Source organism: Ictidomys tridecemlineatus, unplaced genomic scaffold, assembly GCF_052094955.1.
Source record: "Ictidomys tridecemlineatus isolate mIctTri1 unplaced genomic scaffold, mIctTri1.hap1 Scaffold_335, whole genome shotgun sequence".
Lineage (NCBI taxonomy): Eukaryota > Metazoa > Chordata > Mammalia > Rodentia > Sciuridae > Ictidomys > Ictidomys tridecemlineatus.
In genome coordinates, this window is record NW_027522397.1 from 141998 (window position 1) to 149344 (window position 7347).

The following is a 7347-nucleotide window of genomic DNA, read 5'->3' on the forward strand; positions in this document are numbered from 1 at the left end:
TTGTTCAAACTGAAGTAAGGCAGAAAATCATTCAGTGCTTGAAGCTGACAAACATGAATGTCAATACAAAAGGAGCACCCAGTTTGAAGCAAGAGATGGTGATCAGAAAAAAATGGAAAGAACCAGACACTAAAGGGATGGTTTATAACTAATTATTGTAATTTCTGACTGCAAAATTGATTCATACTGATCACAGATTGTTTTAGTCAGCTTTTTCACTGCTATGACTAAAAGACCCAACCAGCACAACTGTAGAGGAGGAAAAGTTTATTTAAGGGCTCACAATTTCCAAGGTCTTATTTCACAGAAGGCCAGCTCCATTCCTCGAAGCTCATGGCACAAGAGTGTGACACAGGGAAGCAGCTCTCATGTTATCAGAAAGCAGAGAGAAATATTTGCCAGAAACAAATATATACCCCATAGCCACACCCCACTGTCCTTCAGTAATCACTCAGTAATCCCATCAGGTATTAATTCGCTGGCTGGATTAAGGCTATAACCCAATCATTTCTCCTCCAAACCCTCTTGCATTGTCTTACACATGAGCTTTGGGGGGATACCACATCTAGACCATAACACAGACCATTTGAAAATCAGTAATATATAGCCAGGTGCAATGGCACCTGTAATCCCAGCAGCTCAAGAGTCAAGGCAGGAGGATTGCAAATTCAAAGCCAGCCTCAGCAATTTAGTGAGGCCCTAAGCAATTCAGTGAAACTCTGTGTCTAAAGGGCTGGGTATGTGGCTCAGTAGTTGAGTGCCCCTGGGTTCAATCCCCAGTACCCCAAACAAACAAACAAACTTACATGTATGTTAACTACTCAAAGATAATTAGTATGGGTAGCATCAGGAAGATCGACAAATAGGAGTGCTTCAGCTTCATCCTGCCCCATTCATACAAATTCACCCAGCAAATTTCCAAAGACAAGAACATTACCCTGGGAGTGAGCCTAGACAACGTTTCTCAAGAAATGCAGGATTCAAAGGGTAAGTGAAACAGCTTTTCCCATGCTGTCCGTCCCCCAGCTGGAATGAAACCACACACATCCCCCTACACATAAGAGCTTTTACAGTGGAAAATGTGAGGTGGAGGTGGACATTCAGCTTCACTGATATTTTGGGGCTCTTCACAAGAGGCAGGCCCCTCTCTTGCCACCCCCCCCAAAAAAAAATTGGGAGAACTTTCAGAACTGGATTAACTGTAGCAACTGTAAGCAAAAAAAAAAGAGCCCACAGCAAAAGATGTGCATATCTTGGTGGTTGGCCTATGCTTTGGCCCAGGGAACACTATAAAATTCTAATATTTACCGGGCAGCTGTAGCAATCCTGGGCATACAGCGGCACTAATGGTTCAACAGCTGCAGCAGAGAGACCAATCCAGATAGTCTGATGGGACTTTCTGAATTGGATGCCTCTTGGAAAAACTCACAGGACAAAGTTAACTAGGAAAACTGAAATAAATATACATACCTCAAGCATCATATTGTACATAAAAATACATACAATGTTATCCATTTTTTAAAAATTATAAAAATTAAAGGCTCAGCCAACTAAAAATAAAAAAGAAAGCTGGGTGTGATGATGCATGCGTGTAATCCCAGCAGCTCTGGAGTTGAGGCAGGAGGATTGTAAGTTCAAAGCCAGCCTCAGCAATTTAACAAGGTCCTAAGTAAACAACTTAGTGAGACTCTGTCTCTAAATAAAATATTAAAAGGGCTTGGGATGTGACTTAGTGGTTAAGCGACCCCTGGGTTCAATTCCTGCTACACACACACACACACACACACACACACACACACACACATATATATATATATATATATATATCACATCCTCACATTTCATGAGCAAACAATTAAAATATAACTTATAGTATGCATAAAGTGTCTCCCCCATGCAAGCCTGTATCCTCTGGTATTAGCCACACACTCAAGATAAAGTTTGATTAGATTTTTGTAATCCTCCCAGGAAGTCTTAGCACATGAGAATGTATCACCCCTCCCCCCGGAAGTTGATGAATAATGTCACTTTTGTGTTAAAAATCGTTGTACCAGTTAGCACTCCTAGCATAGTAACAGTTCCACTTCCCTTTCCAAAGCTGGGCCTTAACAATTACAAGTTTTTACAAAAAAATTGCCCCGATGAAATGATGCAGTTTTAAATTGGATCAATTTGCACAGCAATTTATTCTAAGAAATTGTATAGAGGTTCATACACATATGGTTATTCCAAAGTTTTGTTTTTTGTTTGGTTAAAATAACTAACAGGAGACTTTCTTTATCTTCATCAACAGACAGCTACTTACATATAAATTGTCAGTCATTCCATTCATTGCCTTACAGAGTTAAAAAGAAAAGTACCTGTACAACGCAATGGTCTGGGACTATCTTGAATATGTATTATTTTAAGATATAAACTGAGAACAACTGAATGTATATGGGCTCATATTTGCTTTGAAAATAAGCATTAACCCAGCTCTCCTTTTCATAGTGAGAACATTGTTCCTATAACCTATTCCGAGTTTGCCTGTCCGATTGCAGAAAAATAAATGTACTAGTCGTCTACTGCTCTGATTCTGCAGTGCCCAACAGTCAATCAATCTTATTGTCAGATCAGAACAAAAACACAGTCCCAGCCCGGAAGCTTGAAGGAGTCTCTGCTTTGGTGGCAAACAGCTGGGAGTGTGCTGGACCTGACTAAGCAGGGCCGACTTCTCCGCCCCAGCTCGCCTGATCCAGCTTCCAGGCTCGAAATGAGCACTTTCTCCTCGTCCACCCCCCCCCCCAGTACAGCAGAGGTTACCCGACAAGACGTCACCACTACACACAAAACTCCTGTGCTTTTTTAAACACACGTTTAAAATGAAGGGGAAAAAAAGCAGCAAAACTCGATTGGAAAAAAGTTGCAAAACATGTTTTTGATAAAACCATTTTCTATGGAAAGAAAAGGGGGGAGACTTGAAACTCGGGTGTAGAAACCTAGGGAAAGCGGCCTCTGTCCGTTAAGTAAAAAGTCTGAAATTTATCACCAAACCTCTGCAGCAAAGGCAGGAGAAGCCTCGGGAAGCTCCGCTCCGCGACCTGCCCCGCCCTTAGCAGGCCTCCCAGACCTGCGACCGGCCCCGCACCCTGCTCCCGCCCCTGTCCTGCGCACCAAGGGTCTCCGTGCCAGTCCCGCCTCACCTCACCCCGCCCTGTCAAGCTCCCCGTCCCGCGCGCGGTCCTCGCGCCTCACCTCCGCCCGCCCTTGTCCTGGGCGCGGTCCCTGCGCCTCACCTTGCCCCGCCCCTGTCCCTTGCGCGGTCCTCGGGCCTCACCTCGGCCTGCCCCTCTCCCTCGCACAGAAGGATTACGCGCCCCGTTCCGCGCGTGGACCGCACACCTCGGCACCCTCTTGCGCTCTGTCTAGTCCAGATATGGATGTGGGTACCCTCACCGCTCTTTTCTGTCAGCACCGGTGAGTTCCCACATTACAATTTAAGGGGTGTGGCAGAGGATCACTGGGACAGGGTTCCAGTCCAGACACCAGATCACAGGACTGAGCCTGGGTCCCTCCCCAGGCCCCTCCACCGCCCCCGCGGGGTCAGTCCCACCTGGTGCAAGTGTCTGGCTCTTCTCCTGAGGCCCTCGAGAGGAGCGAGAAAGAAAAGGGCAGGAGGTGGGAGAGACAATAGGGAAGGAGACCACAGGCTGGCAGTCTCTGGTGACATCTCGCAGCCAGGAAGCGGAGCCAGAGCCACAACCCCCAGGACCAGGTGTGGTCGTGCACAGGGGCGTGATCCCCCCAGGGTCAGGACAACAGACACTCCCAGACCCAGCTCTGCTCTACAGACTTTCTTTCACCCACTGCAAACCCTCAGCATCCCAAGGCTGTTGACTCTTGAACTTCCCACCACACTTTGCCTGGGGATCTCAGCACATGCGCCCACAGAGCCTCACCAGCCAACAGCCACAATCACTTTTCTGTGATTCAGTGAGCCACCACCCAGCTCACCTCCCTTCACTCCTTTTCTCATCTAGCCACGCCCCATCCAGGGCCTCCCTAGTTCCCTTCCTCCTAGGGACCCTAACCTCCACCAGGACCACCTGGCACCATATGCCTCTGCCTGAGGACATACCCTGCAAACATCCCCCACCTCACCCAAGATCCTAAAGCAAGAGCAGGGGCCCCATTTCTCTAATGACCCTGGTGATGTTATACAGCTGGGGGTCTTCCTAAAAACTGAGGCAGCTGGAAGACCCCCATCTTCAAACCCTGATTCTTTTGATCAACTCAGAAAGGTTTCAGACATTGCTCAAAGTAGGAAAAGGGACATTCTCAAGGGAGAGAGTGGGTCCTCTCAGAGGGGAGAGACAAAGAGCACTCTCCTGTGCTCCAGTTCTTTCTTTGGGGGGTGGGGGCAGGAAAGTTTCCAGAGAGTCCCACCAGGCCCACCTCTTGGCTCTTGACTGACAGCAGGGTGACATCAGAATTTCAAGTCTGCTTTGCCATGACAACTCTGTCACCTTGGCCCATGCTGACTGGTTCTATCTGGATTCTTAATCATTTTTACAGGTTTTATGGTTAGGAGGAATTATCTTTATCTTCCAGAATCTGGTCTGTGAAGGGACACATAACTTGGGTTATTCTTGTCAATGTTACTTCCTGCCTGAATTTCCTTGTAGATAATAGTTTGCTGAAGAATAAGACATATTCTTTCCACTTTGGTTAGTCAGGGCTGCAGGTAAATTGGTTTTTGGCAAAGAAAGCATGTGGGGGTGAAGAAAGCATGTGGGAATCAGCACAGTGGGACATTTCATAGAATTATTCTCTAAACGTGTGTTCCCACCCTCCTCATCTGTCTGTCCCCTAACAGCAATGGTACATCTATACATTTCTGTAGTAGCATCTATAGACTTCTGACCTTGGATCCTAGCCTCATCTAACTCTTGAGGATCCAGCATCATATAAGGGTATAAAGTAGGCACAAGTTGTTTACTTTCTCCATAAAGGCAGATAGTAAGGGGTGGCAGGCCTCTGCAGGCCACACTATAACTGTCTCTATATGAAGTACTCATGAGAGCAACTGAAGACTACATGCCAATGAATGGGGCACTGGCATAGATTTCTATGCCCTAGTTTTCTCACCCTAGATTAGGGTATCTCCTGTGTCTCCAGTGTTGGTGCCCATCCTTATGCTGTCTTTCCCAAGTGATTCTGCAGATGCATATTTTATGCTCCTGTGGCTTCAGATGGTCTGGTGTTTAGGAGGGGTTCCTGTAGATTGAGGCCTACTGTACCCCCACCCACACTCACACCCTTTGCTGCCCAGTGGATTCTTCGGTTCATGCGGATTATAGGGTACACTTTCTAAAGCCACAGGTGTGAGCTCAAGGTGAAGTGATACACTTAGTAGAGGACAAATGTGTGTTCTCCAGGATGGGATACTATTTTAAACATATTGGTCTGGGGAAAGTAGTGTCAGAAGATTGTACTTGACCCTCTCTACTAGGGTATCCCTGATTCCACAGGTGACTCACTAAGTCCATGGATGATTCATTTCAGTTACAAATTCAGAGAATTTGAAATAACCATTGAATGGATCTGTGGCCCCAGACATCTAGGAGAAGAACCTGGGACAGGTCCATTCCTCGCCCCATGTGAACCTTGTCAGAACCAGGGGGCCATCATGATGCTTCTTGAGACAGGGTCTCCCTATGTTGCTTAGGCAGATGAACTTCTAGTCCTCCTGACTCAGGCTTTTGGTACCTGGAATTACAGACACATGCTACCATAACAGGATCAACTTTTAAAAATTTTTGTTATATACATTTTTAATGGTTGATTTTTTTGCCCATTTCATTAAACTCTTATTACAATATGATCATTTCTGTGCTTTTGTTTCTGATATGAGTGAGACATGATCTTTTTGTTACCTGCTCCCCATTCTTGGTATCTATTCCATTGTTGTGTAAGTGATCAATATTTATTAATATTACTTATTAATATTGAGTTCATTTAACAGTTTAGTAACAATGATCATGCAGAAGTATAGAAAAGATGTTCTTATATTAAAAAATAAACAGTACTTCTTAGTGAGATAAGAAATATTAGGATTCTAGTCAACTAGATCAAGAAGGTCATGGAGAGAGTGAATGTCCATTTTAGATTTTCCCTTGCCATTTTGTATAAATTTATTTAGGCTGTAATTCTCTCATTAGCCTGTAAAGGAAGTAGCATTCTCATTTTAGAACTGGGAAGATTAGAGTATTTATGTAAATGTTGAAGTTATTGTTGTAATTGTAGGGCTAGGTTTTGATCTAAACCTTCTACTTTGATCTCCTGCTGCTTCCCCTTTGCTTGTCAGACTTAAGTTCCCACAGTCCTTTCTGTGCCTTGAATAAGACAAACTGTTTCCTACTTGGAACCTTTGTTGTTGCTCCAGCCTGTTCTCTAATACCTGGGAAGCCCTTATGCTAGAGCCACTTGTGGATGATTCCTCTCATCTCAGGTCTTGGCTCAAATGTCTTCTTACAGTATAGTTTTGAAAGGCACCCTGTCTACCTTAGCTACTCCACCAAGTTCTCTCTGCTTTTACACAGCATCCTGTTTGTATCCTTCATACCACTAATCAATCTTACATTATCTTGTTTATTTGTTGGCATATTTATTGTCTACTTTTCCTTAGTAAGGTCTAAGGTCCAGATATGAGTTCTTGATAACTATGTGTATCTTTAGCACCTAAAACAGTGATTGGAACATTGTGAGTACTCGGTATGCATTTATTGAGATGAAGAAAGAGATAAAGGATGAGGAAGAGCTAAAGGGAGAGAGAATAAGAGTGAGTAATGAGAATCTAGGTACAAGTTTCCAACTTTTTTCTCACTGGATGATTGACTCCTATTGGAATAAGTTATGTAATTACAACCTGTTCTTTTTGAATTTCCTTATTTAGGAATCCAATATGCCATACTCCTTTTAACTCAAATCTGCAAGACTCCAAAATTAAAGTCTGAGTAATTAGAGTAAAAACCATGGGTTGCACAATTAATAATGCTAAATATTCACCTTGAAATAATTGCAGGTAGTCACTAGGAACCCATAAATTGGGGAATGAAACAATAAATTTCATAAAATACTTTTCCAGATACAGATAGAATTGTAGAACATCTGTCTGTAGGCTTACATGCCAGAAAGTAATCAACCAGGACACAAGAGGTAATAGCATTATGTTGTTTGATGACTTCCCTGAGGAGAAAGTCTGCTGTGTGTGTGTGTGTGTGTGTATGTGTATGTGTGTGTACACACGTGTAAAAAATATATATATATGCATGTATATATGTATTTACACATATACAATAAATTTCA